At 42.9% G+C, this 14,321-nt stretch overlaps 1 protein-coding gene across 1 annotated transcript in view; it reads right to left on the reverse strand.

Moving 5' to 3' along the window:
• IQCK (IQ motif containing K) overlaps positions 1–14,321 on the reverse strand; it is an 88,150-nt gene that overhangs the window by 58,933 nt on the left and 14,896 nt on the right. The window lies entirely within an intron of this gene.

Genomic DNA, 14,321 nt, shown 5'->3' on the forward strand with positions numbered 1-14,321 from the left:
GGCAGTTTCTTTGACAGAAGGAATTAATGGAGCTCATGTAAGAAAATATACTGCACATTACTGTACATACATTCAAAGGCATTATCCCAGCCTAGCAACATTCCTTAACCTATTAATGACACAAATATTAACTTTTGAATAATGTTATACATCAAAGTGCTCAAACAAAGAACAGATTTAGAACAAACTACTCAGTTCTGAGACAAAGCGGCTTCCCACTAAATCAGAACAGAAGAGACCCATCCCATTTTAAACTCATATGTGCTAGCTGGAATATAAAAGTTATGAGGCAAGAGAAATAAGAAGGCGAGTGAGCTGAATGTGCCAGCCACCCTGGTAGACTTTGTGGCCTTGCTCCTTAAATTCAGAAGCCGAGCTCAGTATTAATACAAGCAATGAAGTTATAGGGAGATATCTATGCACCTACGGGCAGTTTCATACTGTATACGGCAGTCCCTTCAACATAGTGAGAACTTTAATTTCTCATTAAATTTAGCAGTTGAAGGCACTCAGCATAATACAAGATTAAAACAATTACTGTAGTTGTTTTTCTCAATCTAAAATAAAAGCCTGAATGGTTGCATTGACTGTTTTGTATAGAAAAAAACTTTTCTTACACAAAAGTTGAAAACATATCAGTGCTATCCGTGTGCCAGAGAAATAAATGCAACTCTTTTGATGAGCAGAGCTCCTACTGGGCAACAGAGTGGCCCAAAATGAGAGTCTAGGGCAAGAAGTAGAGTGCACTAAGACAGGGGGCTGAGAGAGGGATTGTATTTAAGCACTGCAAACTGCTTACCCCAGTGCACCTGACCAGTTGAGTAAGCAGGTGTGACTAGCAAGAGGAACACTTTGGGAAAATATGTGCACCCAATGGAAATTAAAGGGTGCAAAGAGGCTGTGGCTTTCTCTGGCTTGCCCAGGATGTACAGAGGAAACAACTGCATTAGGACTATTGTATGTTTGGAGAGCTAATAGGAGTGACTTCCAACTTTTGTAATAATGTTCAAAGAAAGAACAAAATGAAACCCAACTGCACAGGCCTAGGCATCTGTTCTGTTTAGCATTATAAAAGCAAACATTAGCATAATCTGAAACCTTAGATCTGAGGGGCTTCAATAAAAACATTTTTAGACCACAATAATTTTAGAAAAAATTGTTTGACCTGCTAATTCTGGTTTGCCAAATTACAGTTCATACCAAAACTGACATGTATGCAAAAAGGAAAAAAGGCTACTCAGAACACAGAACTAAAAATTTTGCTTTGATGTGGTTAATGAAATCAAATACTATGCAACTCAGATGGCACATCTTTGCTCAAGATACTGTCTGACTGCACTGCACTCCCATTAGGCATTGATAAACAGTTCTGTTGTTGCTAGTTACAGTAGTAAAATAAAACTTTTCTTCTCTCCTAAATTGCAGCTTTACTATTCAATTCAAAATCGTTGTCACTTTCTACAAGTGATTATTAATGACAAAACAAATATAACTGTATAAAAACAGACATCTAATGCAAATAGTCTGAAAATTATTTAAATTTGCTAACCATAAATAAATTGTATAATGACAGGGTTAGGCTTTTTTCCTTTTACAAAACATGCATTGTTTCTAATGGTGTTTACAGCACTATTTAGTTTTGAAGTCTTGTTCCATACAGTTAGCAAGTGCTGCCAACGCTATTCTATTATACACACTGTTGAAATAAGCAAGCAATCCAACATGTACGCTGGGGCACGCTGGGAGATATAATCACTTCTGAGGCAGAGAAAGAAAATGGTGGTAATGTTGTTTTCCTTTTGTTGGGGGCCAGCATGGACGTGTTGTGCATACTCAGGCACACGGAGAACAGGCAAAGCATTGTGTCACTGTTTCACTAAAAACACGATCTGTTGAGTGGTCGAGAGAAGGAGGTAGGAAAAAAACATGTGTACATCCAAATATTCATATATACTGTACAGTACTAAGAGTCAAGGATAAGTGCCAAATAACATCCCAGACCAAACGCACAGGACTGAGCAGACCATTTGGAGATAAAAAAAGCAGGTGAAACCAGCTCAGAGTAAAGGGGAAAGAGAAGGAAGGAAAGAAATTAAGGACCGAGAGCCAAAATCTCTTACAGCTGGAACCCCAGGCAAATATTCCATATTCTAAAATAGCACAACATTTTACCTCCCACCCCTTCCTCCCCTCGAGAATCCCTAGCCAGGAGCAGTAACTTCAATGCAAAAGCAGCACAAATGAGAAATGATCATGGAATCAAGTTGAAAAAGAGCAGCCAGCATCTGGGGCCAAGTGGCAGAATTTCATGCCTACAATGGAGAACAGAGGGCAGAGTTAATGACTCAGGGACAAAAGCAGAAAGCAGCATTTAGGACCAACTAGAAGGAGTCTCTGCCGAGTCCTGGGAGCAGCAGGCAGATGCAATGAACAACTGAGAAATAATTAATGGCATCTGCAGTTTGGAACATATTTTGCAGCTATTTCAGAAAAGAAAATCACCTTCTGTATTAAGTCTGGTTCTGTTCCTTTGGCCTTAAAACAGTTAGTAGCTACAACTGCTCATCCTTTATCATTATAGTTATTCTTTGCCTGTGACTAGGAAAATTGGCAGGTTGTGTTTCCCTAGACATTCCTTGGCAAGCCAAGGAGAATTTTAAGGGGCCAGGGCTGTAGATCCTTTCACAGGGAATGAATTTTGCACTCCCTTAAAGTCACCTAGGAGACTGTCTGGGAAGGGTGATTTACTGATCAAGTGTAGGGCAACATTCAGTTCCATCACAGCCTTAGTAAGCCCTTTGTCAATGAAGGCTGCCTCCTAAATCAGTCCATCACTCAGGTGGTTTACAATCCTTGGGCAGTCTTAAATTCAAAGAGATCACATGTTGCCAAGAACACTATTTTTATCTATGCTTGGCACCATAATTGTGACCTTTACTCTTAGATGTGGCCTTCCCCAGTGTTGCCTAAGCCTTTACCACCACCAGAGGGGACTTTGGAGTGCTTTACATAAAACTATGCTTAAAAACTCCTACAATGTGGGTCTGCTTGCTAGACTACAGTATACCATAGAGCAGTGGTTTTCAACATTTTTTCATTTGTGGACCCCTAAAAAATTTCAAATAGAAGTGTGGACCCTGTTGAACTGTGATTGATCATAGTAATCTTTTGATTGATCATAGTAACCTTTCATGGACCCCTTAGACATATTTTGCAGACCCCCAGGGGTCTGCAGACCATAGACTGAAAACCAATACCATAAACTGTGGTTCCAGGTGCAATTCAAAACAGGCTTTGAGGAAATAATAACTATAATCTTTATTTTCCTAGAGAATACCTCTCCACCCTAACAGGACTGCACCCTAACAGTTGGGAGAAGCAAGAGCGCTTTCTCTGAAAGCCCACAATCCTGAGGGTGCAAAGTGCAGACCAGGTGTTCTCTGTTGGCGGTTGAGACTCTGGGATTTGTTCTCCTGCTACTCTGACAAAACACAAATGTGTTCAACTTCAAGCCAAACTGCAAAGCTTTACACACCCCAACTTTTTCTGCCTATGGGGTGCCTCAGGCAGGGTTTACATGATTTTTTGTTGTGTAGGTTGTTCCATGTTCATCAGTTAATACTGTCAGGTTAGTATGCTTTCATTTTCTTATAATTTATGTAGCTGTACCTACAGGCTCTGATATGGGCATTTCAGAAATTTCAAAATAAAAAAAGTATAAACATTTTTAAATGGAACTGATTTCATATTTATAACGAGACTGTATTTTCCATCTGAATAATTTATTATAAGGGACTTGAACACTGCATATAAAACAAGCATCTATACATAAGTGAGAGCTCATGGATGGTAAATCATACTTTGAAACTGTAAATGAAGCCTCAGTTGCCTATTAGGGACAGTGAACACTTGTACTATTAGAGGTGGAACTCCAGAAGATCCTGTGCCTCTATCAGCTTCTTTGACAGGAAGCATGGGACAGCTTTTAGCTGTCATGTAGGCCACTGAGTTCCTTCATTATTACTTGTAGTGAACCATTTCACTTTGGTCATAAACTACAACCCTCCAAAATCAAAGGCATAACTGAGCACTTGAGTGCCCTGGGTGGCAGGGCTGCCTCTGGATGCGGCATGTGGCAATTCAAGGAGGTAGCAAAGAAGACAGTGACACATAAAAGACAGAGAGCAAAAAACAGAGCAACAGATCTGGCAGGGAGCACAGGGCAGAGAACAGAAAGCACAGCAACATGTCAGGCAGGGAGCAAAAGGTAAAACAGCAGATCAGGCAAGAGAAGGGGATCAGAGTAGCACTTGGAGAGGGTATGAAGATAACCTGGTGGGGCTCTTGTCAAAAAGGTTGGCCCCTACACATGATGTGTTCTCAAAGGAAAGCCAAGTAATGTACTAGCACACATTGGGGACCAATTTACTGTTCCAACAGCTAGACAGCTGGCCCAGGAACAGAATGTGAGGAGTGTCCGACTGCAGGGAAGAAACCAGGGAGTCCATACAGTTAAGGGGCTACCACCCTCTAGAGCTACAAGCAATTCCCCAGTGGTAGGGAAAGATCTTGGAAAACCCTATGGGTGTGTCCAGACAAGCATGTACAGACCTCTCGCAGCATCCCAAACCAGTTTGAGATGCTGCAGAAGGCATGCTGTGAACCAGTTTGAGATGCTGCAAAAGTCATCCAGGTATCAAAAAACCCCAAAAAAACAAACATGAGGGAAAAAAGTGGGACAGGGCACAGTCCTGGACTGCGCTGAGGTAACCAGGGTCCTCTGGAGAGATGCTCTGGTTTCTGGCCAGAGCTTCTTTAAGTGCTTTTGCTACCCCAGCACGCAGGGCTCGCCCCCCGCGGCGTGCTAGGGCAAGCAGAAGCGCAGCAAGGATCGGGACCTGAGCACTGTTGGGGGTAAGTAGAACTGGTGGGGGGGTACTGTGGGTATTCCTGCAAACCCATATCACCCCAGCACACACCTTGCATGCCCAGCTGCCAGGCAGGATGAGACCTGCTGGCAGGATCTGTGGCTGCAGGGCTACTGTCCCCACATCCTAGTTAGTGAAGGGGTCAGAGGGAGCTCTAACTGTTCTATGATAAGAAAATCAAAAACAAATAGCAAAACATATTGATATTTACAATTTATTTTATTATGATGATAGAGACACCGGCAGGCTTCCAAATTGCTTTAAAATTGTAAATATATCAATAAAATATTGCCCAGCTGATCTCTTTTTCTCTCTCTCTTTCTCTATACAGTATATATATAGTGGTCTTTTGTTTTAATTGTGGAAGAACATGGATTTTGGAGTATTTTAAAGAGTGAATTTGGGATTTTTTTTTAATCAGAGATTTTGCAGTTTTTAAATTGGGAACACCAGAATTCCTGCTAGTGAGGCAGGTGGCAGGACCCAGGCAGAGAAGCCTGCTCAGAGCTGGCACCTGGGACCTAGCTGGAGGTGGCTGACCTCCTGGCCACTTGGGGCCAGGAGGACATGCTTTGACAGTTCAAAGCAGGCCACCACACTGAGAACAGCTTCCAAGCGATAGCTGCCCAGATAGCAGGGCAGTGGCACACATGACAGTAGTGCTGCACAAAGGCCAATTGTGCAGCCACATCCTACTGGCAGCTGCCTTTGCTGCAGCCATGCAGTCCCCATGTGGGTCTGGTAGGCATGCAGCCTTGGAGCCACATGCTGTTGCAGGTGGTAACAGGTTGCAGCCAGGCAGCAGCCCCCACTGCCAGACTGCTGCAGTGGGTAGAGGGTGCAGGAAACTCTCAGGGCTGCTTCAGCAGTCCAGCTGGCACAAGGGGTAGTGTCCCCAGTACCAACTGGCCAGGCTTCAGAAACTCTTGAGAGCAAGCAGCCCTGAGCTGCTTGCCAGGGCAGGTTTTTATACTGCTGTTTTTATACTCTAGCTCCCCTCAGTTGTAGATCCGAGAGGAGCTGGGCAGTGTTATTTTTCCCCAAGTGGCACAACTTGCCCCCCACCAAAGTTCATGTCTTGGCATGTGCACTGAGGCAAAAATCCCCAGATCAAATTTGTACTGCTCCTGTTTGAGCTGCTGCAAGCGCACATACCTGCATGTGTGGATACGCCCTATGAGTTTTCCAGTAAGTTTTGTCCTACTTTGGGAAGATCTGATGCCATCCATGGACATTATCTGACACAAGAATCAGGAAGAACAGTTATGTGCACACACAAATATGACTTTCACATAGAGGAAAGTGCATTGTTTTAGAAAAAAGGGAGGAGAGAGGTCAAACAGTTATCAGGTCTCAGCTTCAGGTTTTTTTTCCATCTGCTTCATAGTAAACTCTCAGACTTCACGTGCAGCTAACTTCTAGTCCAGAATTCAGCTATGTAAGAACAAATCAGTCTCCCAGAGGAGTAATCCCCAGGCTTGCCATGACAATAACAGCTGTGGTTCCAACAGCCTAAGAACATGCCGTAGTACTGTGCTTTAAAGAGCCAGCTCTTTCACAAGAAAGCCTTTCGTTAGATTAAGTTAGATGCCAAATCCTACTGCAAGGCCAAGTCGTGACATTCACTGCACCTAAAACCCACTGGCAGATTTTGGACCAATCTCTTTATAAAATGGTTATTCTAAGGCATGGTATTAAAGTATGCACAGTAAATGAGCCGTGTCTCATTGCGAATTATTTCAGAAGGTAAAATCTATACTTCTTTGACAGGGAAGTAAAAATCATCTCACATGCACTCTGTCTGAGATAATTTGTTCTTTCCTCTGTAATGAATAAAATAACTAATCAAAATAGTGGTGTAGTTATCACTGAAAATAATGAACTGAATTCACCTTAGTGTATCTCTATTAAAGTAAGTAAAGTGATACCAGAGATGAATTTAGCCAGTAGGTGGTTTTTTATACTATGCACTGTTCCATTGTTAGTGAAATATGAAGATCTACAGCAGCCTGCCTTTAGAAGGAAAAAATCCTATGCTGCATATATCAGGATAAACACAGGAAAGGTTTGCACAATGTGTATTGTTAACCTGCAGATGTGTTTATAAACTATTTATACACAGGAATCATTTTCCATTCTTTATTTTATACATTATGTGTTTTGTACAATACACTGCAAAAATATCATTAATGTCTAGATGAATTCACTGCAAGCTACAAAGGTCATTAATGGTTACCATTCCATTCACTTTCCTTTCCTTGATGTATTTTTTAATGTAATACATTTTGTCAGAGATTCAGTTACAACCTCCCTTTCCTGTGACTATTTCTATACAAGCTGAATGAAATATCAGAATAACAGTTATCAAAAATTCTTACATTTTGTTCAATTTTTATTCTGAAAAAAATGAACATATTGCTCAATTCTCAAGTGAAAATAAGTGAAAAAGTCTTTTCTCAGAAACAACTGAAAACAGACAGGATAAAGGACAAACAAAAAACTGTAGGAAAAGATCCTGATACAACAGGGGAATAAACCAGGAGATATAAATGGTTTATCCCAATTTTTAACTGAAAAATTAAGCTTTTGCATTATTCATATCAGCTTGATGTCTGAGAACGCACCCAGAAGTTGGATGTTCTCAAAACTAATGTTTCCACATGTTAGATTGTTTATTTGGTTCTCATAATGCTTTAGGCTGCAAAATCCTATCTTAAAATTAAAAAAATTAAATTCCTTTTGCTTTTCTTTCTTTTTGTGCAAGATCTTACTGATTTATTTCAAGAGAAAACTGACAAAGTTAGACATCCCCTTCCTTGTCTCTCTCATTCTGTCTTCTCTTCTCACTTCTCATATAATTTTGTCCTCCCATGCTCTTAGAAATTTGTCTGCTCTCCACCACAAACGCCTCCATTTGACCTATACCTAATCTCCCTCGCCTCCATAGTCCATGATTTTCTACTCTCTTAACTCTCTATTTCTCTAATTGCTCTTTTAGAAGAGGGAAGTTTGAGGACCTGGGAAACTACAGGACAATTAGCTTAACTTCTATTCCAGGGAAAATCCTAGAAACATTCATCAAAGAGGCTACATGCAACAAACTTGCAGAAGGCATGATACTGAATGACAGCCAGCATGGCTTCATTGCTGGCAGGTGTTGTCTGACCAACCTCATTTCTTTCTATGATCAAGTGACTCATCACCTGGATGAGAAAAAAGCGGTTGACAGCATATACCTTCACTTCCAGAAAGCCTTTGACCTGGTATCTCACAAGGTTCTGATCAGAAAACCAGAAGATATTATCAGGCTCAACTGCGGGACTGTCAAGTGGGTGCAAAACTGGTTGTGGTAGAGGACACAGAAAGTCCAAATAAATGGATTGGTGTTGTCCTCATAAGATGCGGGTAGCAGTGTACCCCAGGGGTCGGTACTTGGCCCAGTGCTGTTCAACATCTTCATCAACAACATGGATGAGGCGGTGAAAAACCCATTGGCCAAGTTCACGGATGACACCAAGATATGGGGTTTTGCGAACACACCTGCAGATAGGCTGCAGATGCAAGCAGACCTAGACAGGCTGGCATGTTGAGCAGAATGGAACCAGATAAGATTCAACGTAGAGAAATGCAAAGTGCTGCATCTAGGAAGGAAGAACCCCCAGCACACCTACAGGCTGGGCATTGCTAACTTGACCAGCACTACAAATGAAAGGGATCTGGGGGTAACAACAGATCCCAGCATGAACATGAGTCGGCAATACAACATAGCAACCGCTAGGGCCAATAAAACTCTGGCATGCATCAATGGATGCATCTCCAGTGAAATCAAAGAAGAGGTTCTCCCACTTTACTCAACGTTGGTACAGCTGTGACTAGAGTATTGCATCCAGTTCTGGGCACTGCACTTCAACAAGGGTGTATTAAAGCTCAAGAGAGTCCAGAGAAGGGCCACTCATATGATCAGAGACTTGCATGGCAAGCCATACAAGGAGAGGCTGGGGGATCTTGGACTCTTCAGCCTAAAGAAAAGAAGGCTGAGAAGGGACCTGATTGCGGCTTACTGCTATATCAGAGGCATACATCAGGGGCTCAGTGAACAGCTGTTCACCAGGGCACCCTAGGGGAAAACTAGAAACAATGGCCACAAACTCCTGGAAGACAGTTTCAGGCTGAACATTAGGAAAAACTTCTTCACAACTAGGGTGTCCAGACTATGGAACAAGCTCCCCCCAGAGGGGGTGCAATCAAGAGGTCTTCAAGAGAAGACTGGATGGTCACCTGACCCCAGATGTCTTTCCTGCTCATGCAGGGGGCTGGACCTGATGATCCTTCAGGGTCCCTTCCAGCCCTATGATTCTATCAGCTGCCTTGAAGGATCCTCCTCATCTTCCCTTCTTGTGGGGTTTCCAGAGGCTCTCCCTCTAGTCTGTGTTTTTCCTTTCCTTCTACACCTTGGGTGCCTATACATGAGCTGGGGGGCTGCTCCAATGCACCGTAATTACAGAGCAGGCTCAAGTAATCAAGTCTGCTGGAGCATAGTAATTACTGTGCTTCAGCCAGGCTCTGCGTCTCATGTATCAGCATCCCTGTGCTTCAAAATGGCAGCGCGGGTGCTTTAACTAAAGCTCATTCAACTCGCTCTAATTAAACTTGTTCAAGAAGCTTTAGTTCAAACACCCCCACGACTATTTTGAAGTGTGGGGACGCTGAACAGATGTGATGTGGAGGCTGCAGGAGTGCATTATTTAGCAAACTCCAGAAGACTTAAGTAATCACATTAATTAGCACGTGTTGGAGCAGACGTTCAGCACACGTATAGGTGTGCTTAATGATTTCCCTTTGGACCTTCCAGTATTTAGTGTATAACATCTCTTAAGATATGGCCTTTGCTAATCATCCACTCAGCTACAACAGTACCAGGCCCTTGTCATCTGGTGTCTGGATTAGGGGTGCACTGATAGACATTTCTGGGGTTGGTACCGATAGCCAATTTTTAAGGAGCCATATTGGCTGATACCAATCCAATTTCCGATACCATCCTGGCAGCTTGGAGAGCTGCATGCAGCTTTTAAGTCTGGTGTGGTGGAAGGGGAGGGAAGGGGTGTGGGGGGCAGATCAAGGCTCCCATGGTGATGAAGGAGTGGAGCTGGGGCGGGCATGGGATGGAACTGTAGCTTATCCATGGAGGTGTGGGGAGGAGCAGGGGGGAGGTTTCCGTCGCTGCACGCCACTGGTCTGGAAGTTGCTGGTCCAGCACTTTCCTGCTTGCCCAGTGGCTCCTGCCACTACTCCCACCACTCGTCCAGGAGGGCATATGCGTGGGGGGAATGTGCCCCTGGACTTGTGCAGGGCAGGGCTGGGTGGGCCAGGAAGAGCCCCACGCAGCCCCAGCCCAGCCCTCCCCACCCCACACAGATCCGGGAGCACACAGCCCTCCCATGACTTCCTGAATGAGCAGTGAGAGCAGCAGCGGGAGCCATCAGATGAGCAGGCGAGTGCCAGGCCAACGGCTCTTGGGTGAGAGGCATACAGCAGCCCCCCCCGCACCTCCGAGTGAGCGACAGCTCCATCCTGCGCCCTCCCCGGCTGGGCAGTGCTTGCTCCAGCCCCTCTCTCACTGCAGAGGCCTTGATCTGCCCCTGCACACCCCATCCCTCCCCGCTGTCCTTCTACCACACCAGTCTTACCAGTTGCACACAGCTCTCCAAGCTGCCAGGCTGTGCTCCTTGCTGCCTATGTTCTGTGCTGTGGCTGCACACACGCATGGGCACTTATTGCCCAAATTATCAGCCAAATGAGGCCAATTTCATATATGATCAATTTTCTTTATATCAGGGCCGATCTGATATTGGACTGATGTATCGATGCACCTCAAGTCTGGATTACAGCAACTTCTTTCTCTAGCCTTTGCAAATGCAGTTTCATCCTGCTTATCTCCATTCAGAACGCTGGTCAAAGATCAGTTGTTGCTTCATGTGTTGCCTTGTGTTGGTTTGAGCATGTCACCCCTCTCTCTGCAGTCCATAGCTGGGTCCCCCTTCTCTGTTACATCAAACCTAAGTGTCTTGTCTTCATCCTGAATGCCCTTTCATATTTTCATTCTCTCATTCATCTTATTCATTATTACAGTGCTGACCCCTGCTTCCAATCAGCTAATGATGACAACCTCTTTGTCCAGCTGTTAGATTTTCAAGCACACATCTTCCTGATTTCTCCCACACTGCCCCTCACATCTAAGACAAGCTCCTCATAACCACACTGTTGGTTACCATCAAATCTCTCCATTAATTTTAACCTGCCTTTGCTTTGGACCATTACATAGATGCAGTATGGCACATGCATGTCCAGCTAAAATGTACTCTTGGCACAAGTCAAGATTCTGTCAAAGATCTGTCAGAACAAACTATGTGAAAGTTGCCTGACTGGTGGCCAAAAGCAGAACTGCCATGTGTTGGCATAAACAAGCACATAAGCAATGCCAATCATTCACTTTCTGCTGTTACAATCACCTGTCCTTTTCCTGGATGTAACTGAAATGAAAGTTTCGTCTTGCTTAAAAAAATGTCTCTAGTTCAAGGATACAAGAATTTCGTTCAAATAAATGTTTGTAGAGAAGCATCCAGAAATAACGACATGGGAAATAGACCTTTGCTCTCTTACTGACTTTGGCTCAAAAATCAGCCCCAGTGGGAACAAGGGAGAGAAGTAAAATTGGTAACATTTACCAGGATCCTGGGATAAACAGCCTAAACATAAGGTTCCAAGCAAGCACTTTGTACCAGATTCAGAGTCAAGTTCCCATAAAAGAAGATAGCATTTTGGAAAGTCTCTATCATATTTGTATCGAGTATAATACCTAAACAATGGTTTTATGTGGGTTTTTTTTAAATAATAGTAGAGAGAGAGAGAGAAACTGAATAATTTGTGTTCTCATTTACATTCCTGTCACCTCACTGGTGCCAAGGGAGTTGCAGATTGCAAGTAAACACAAAATATGGCCAACAAACCTTGCAAATATATTCAGTATAAAAGCCAATACTCACTGTGCACACTGGTGAGGATTTACATATCATGTTTTTTTTAATAAATATGTCAATCAGTCAGATGTACCAATTTGAATATGCATCTCCTATTGCTAATTTAAAACATGTCCAAGGTAAGTAAGCCTGGTCCAGGTCCCACTGAAGTTAATGGTAGTCTTTCTAATTACTTCAGTTAAGCTAACTCAGTTATGTGTTAGTGACACTACTGATCACTGCTACAATATTTCTGACCAGAAATACTAATAGGAATCAATCACAACCTGTATATTTTTATTTTAATTGTATTTTTATTTTAATGACAGCATGTTAAGCTGGGATAGTGCAGCCCTGGCAGGAAGTCCAGGGGGTCAGCCTTTCAGCCTGGAGCTGCTCCCCGTCAGCTCAACATGCTGTGGAGGGGCTAGCTGGGGCATGAGGGTGATACAGTGCAGGACTGCCCAACAGACAGCCCCTGCACCATACAGCTTCTCGTGCCCCAGCCAGCCCCATCACCATCTATCTAAACATGCATTTTGCTGAACAGAACTACTCTGCTGTAGGATAATACTTATGTTGTGCAGTACTATCCTACAACAGAGTTAATTAGTTTACTGCAATCTAGTGCCACGTGATGGCATTTTACTGCAGAGCTAATTAGTCAGTTCCACAGTAAAGTTTTGTATAGATGTACCCAGTGTTTATTAGGAATTCATAATTAGGGCAGAAAGAGCATCCCATAATTGGTGTGATTTTTACTTTTCTCTCCTAAGTTGCCCTTACAAAAGATCCTTCTGAAATTTCACATATCACATTTCTGATAGCTAGAAAATGATGTTTAGAGGTTTGCTTTTGGCTTATAAGTAAGGTAGATATGCATTAGAATACTGGTCCAGGGCAACAGCAAGGGTTAATTGATTTTTAAAAAACCTGTCTGTGACAAAGTTTCTTCAGGGCCCGCCGTGTCTGATACAGGCAAGCAGCAAGCAGACACACAGGATGGGAATTGAAGTCACGTACTACACTGTTCTCTAACATAAGATAAGGTGGCACCAGGTCACAGTGCCCAACTACAGGATCCTTGGGATTTCCAGTTATGGTAGATAGACCAAATTAGAAGACCCAGAAAAAGCCTAAATTAAGATGTGCACATGTGATGGGTTTGTAAAACAAAGGAATATGCTAACAGGACAGAACGTGGACAGTATGACGACAACAGGGAGACCAATCAGTGATGGCCAGGGAGGAAAGAGTCATCACAGAGGGAAAAAGGATACAAAAGAAGGGATTTTGAAGCAGCAAAGGGTCCCCAAGAGGGGAACCCAAGGCCACCATGGACAGGGCACACCACCACCCTGTCCCATCCACCTCACTGGGAGGCGGGGGAGACAGTGGGCCTTAGCCTCTGACCTCCAGGCTGCTGACATCTGACATTCAAGAGAAAACCTCAGGGTAAAGCTTGCATACTGGCCAGTTCTGGTTTTGATTTGGAGGAGGAGGGCGCAGGGTTCAGAGGGTCCCCAAAATGACATGGTAGAGAAGATATTGAATTTCATTGGTTGGCCCTGTTGAAAAGTCTTCAGTTACTCACTGGGGGACAGTCCATAATGTGAATGCAGCCATTTTTAATATCATCAAAATTAAAGAAATAGAAAAGGAAGTAAGTGAAACATGGGCTACAGAATACAGATGAATATGAATGGATAGAAGACAAGTTATGTGCAATTCATAATATGCTTCCTATTCTCATGTTTAACTAACAAAAAGTACACAACAGTTAATAGGTGGCCTGGGGTATTCCAATATGTGATAAATAAATGCATTGCAAATTAAACACCACAAATACACATGCATATGCACTGTAATGGGTTTTTAAAGGATGCCCAAAGATTAAGCTATGATAGTTTTGAATAGTGAAAAATGTCTGTTAAAAAAGGAAATCCATATTTCCATAAGAAAAAAAGAATCCACGTTTCAGTTCATTGACGAGGTCAGTTAGAAAGAATAGTACAGCTGCTAGTCTGGAAACGCCTAATTGGCCAAAAGCTAGATAAAGCCATTTTTTAGGAATAAACACTCATATGTCATTCATATTAGAATCTCAGATTATGAAATAAAATGTGTTTTTCCATGCTGTTCATGAAACAATTCAAAGAGGCCAAACTTGCAGTATGCTCTGATAACATCCTATGTAAATATGACATATCGCCAAATGTTCAGCATGCCTAATCCGCAGATGTACACAAAATGTTGCATTGTGTATTCAAAGTAAGAAACTAAATGTTTAAAGAAACTAAACTAAAGAAACAAGAATATCAATTTACATGTGTAAAGGGTTGTATCCCACATGCCTCACCCTAGCCCCCTGATTGCT

Source organism: Crocodylus porosus, unplaced genomic scaffold (assembly GCF_001723895.1).
Source record: "Crocodylus porosus isolate Cpor-Errol unplaced genomic scaffold, CroPor_comp1, whole genome shotgun sequence".
Classification (NCBI taxonomy): domain Eukaryota; kingdom Metazoa; phylum Chordata; order Crocodylia; family Crocodylidae; genus Crocodylus; species Crocodylus porosus.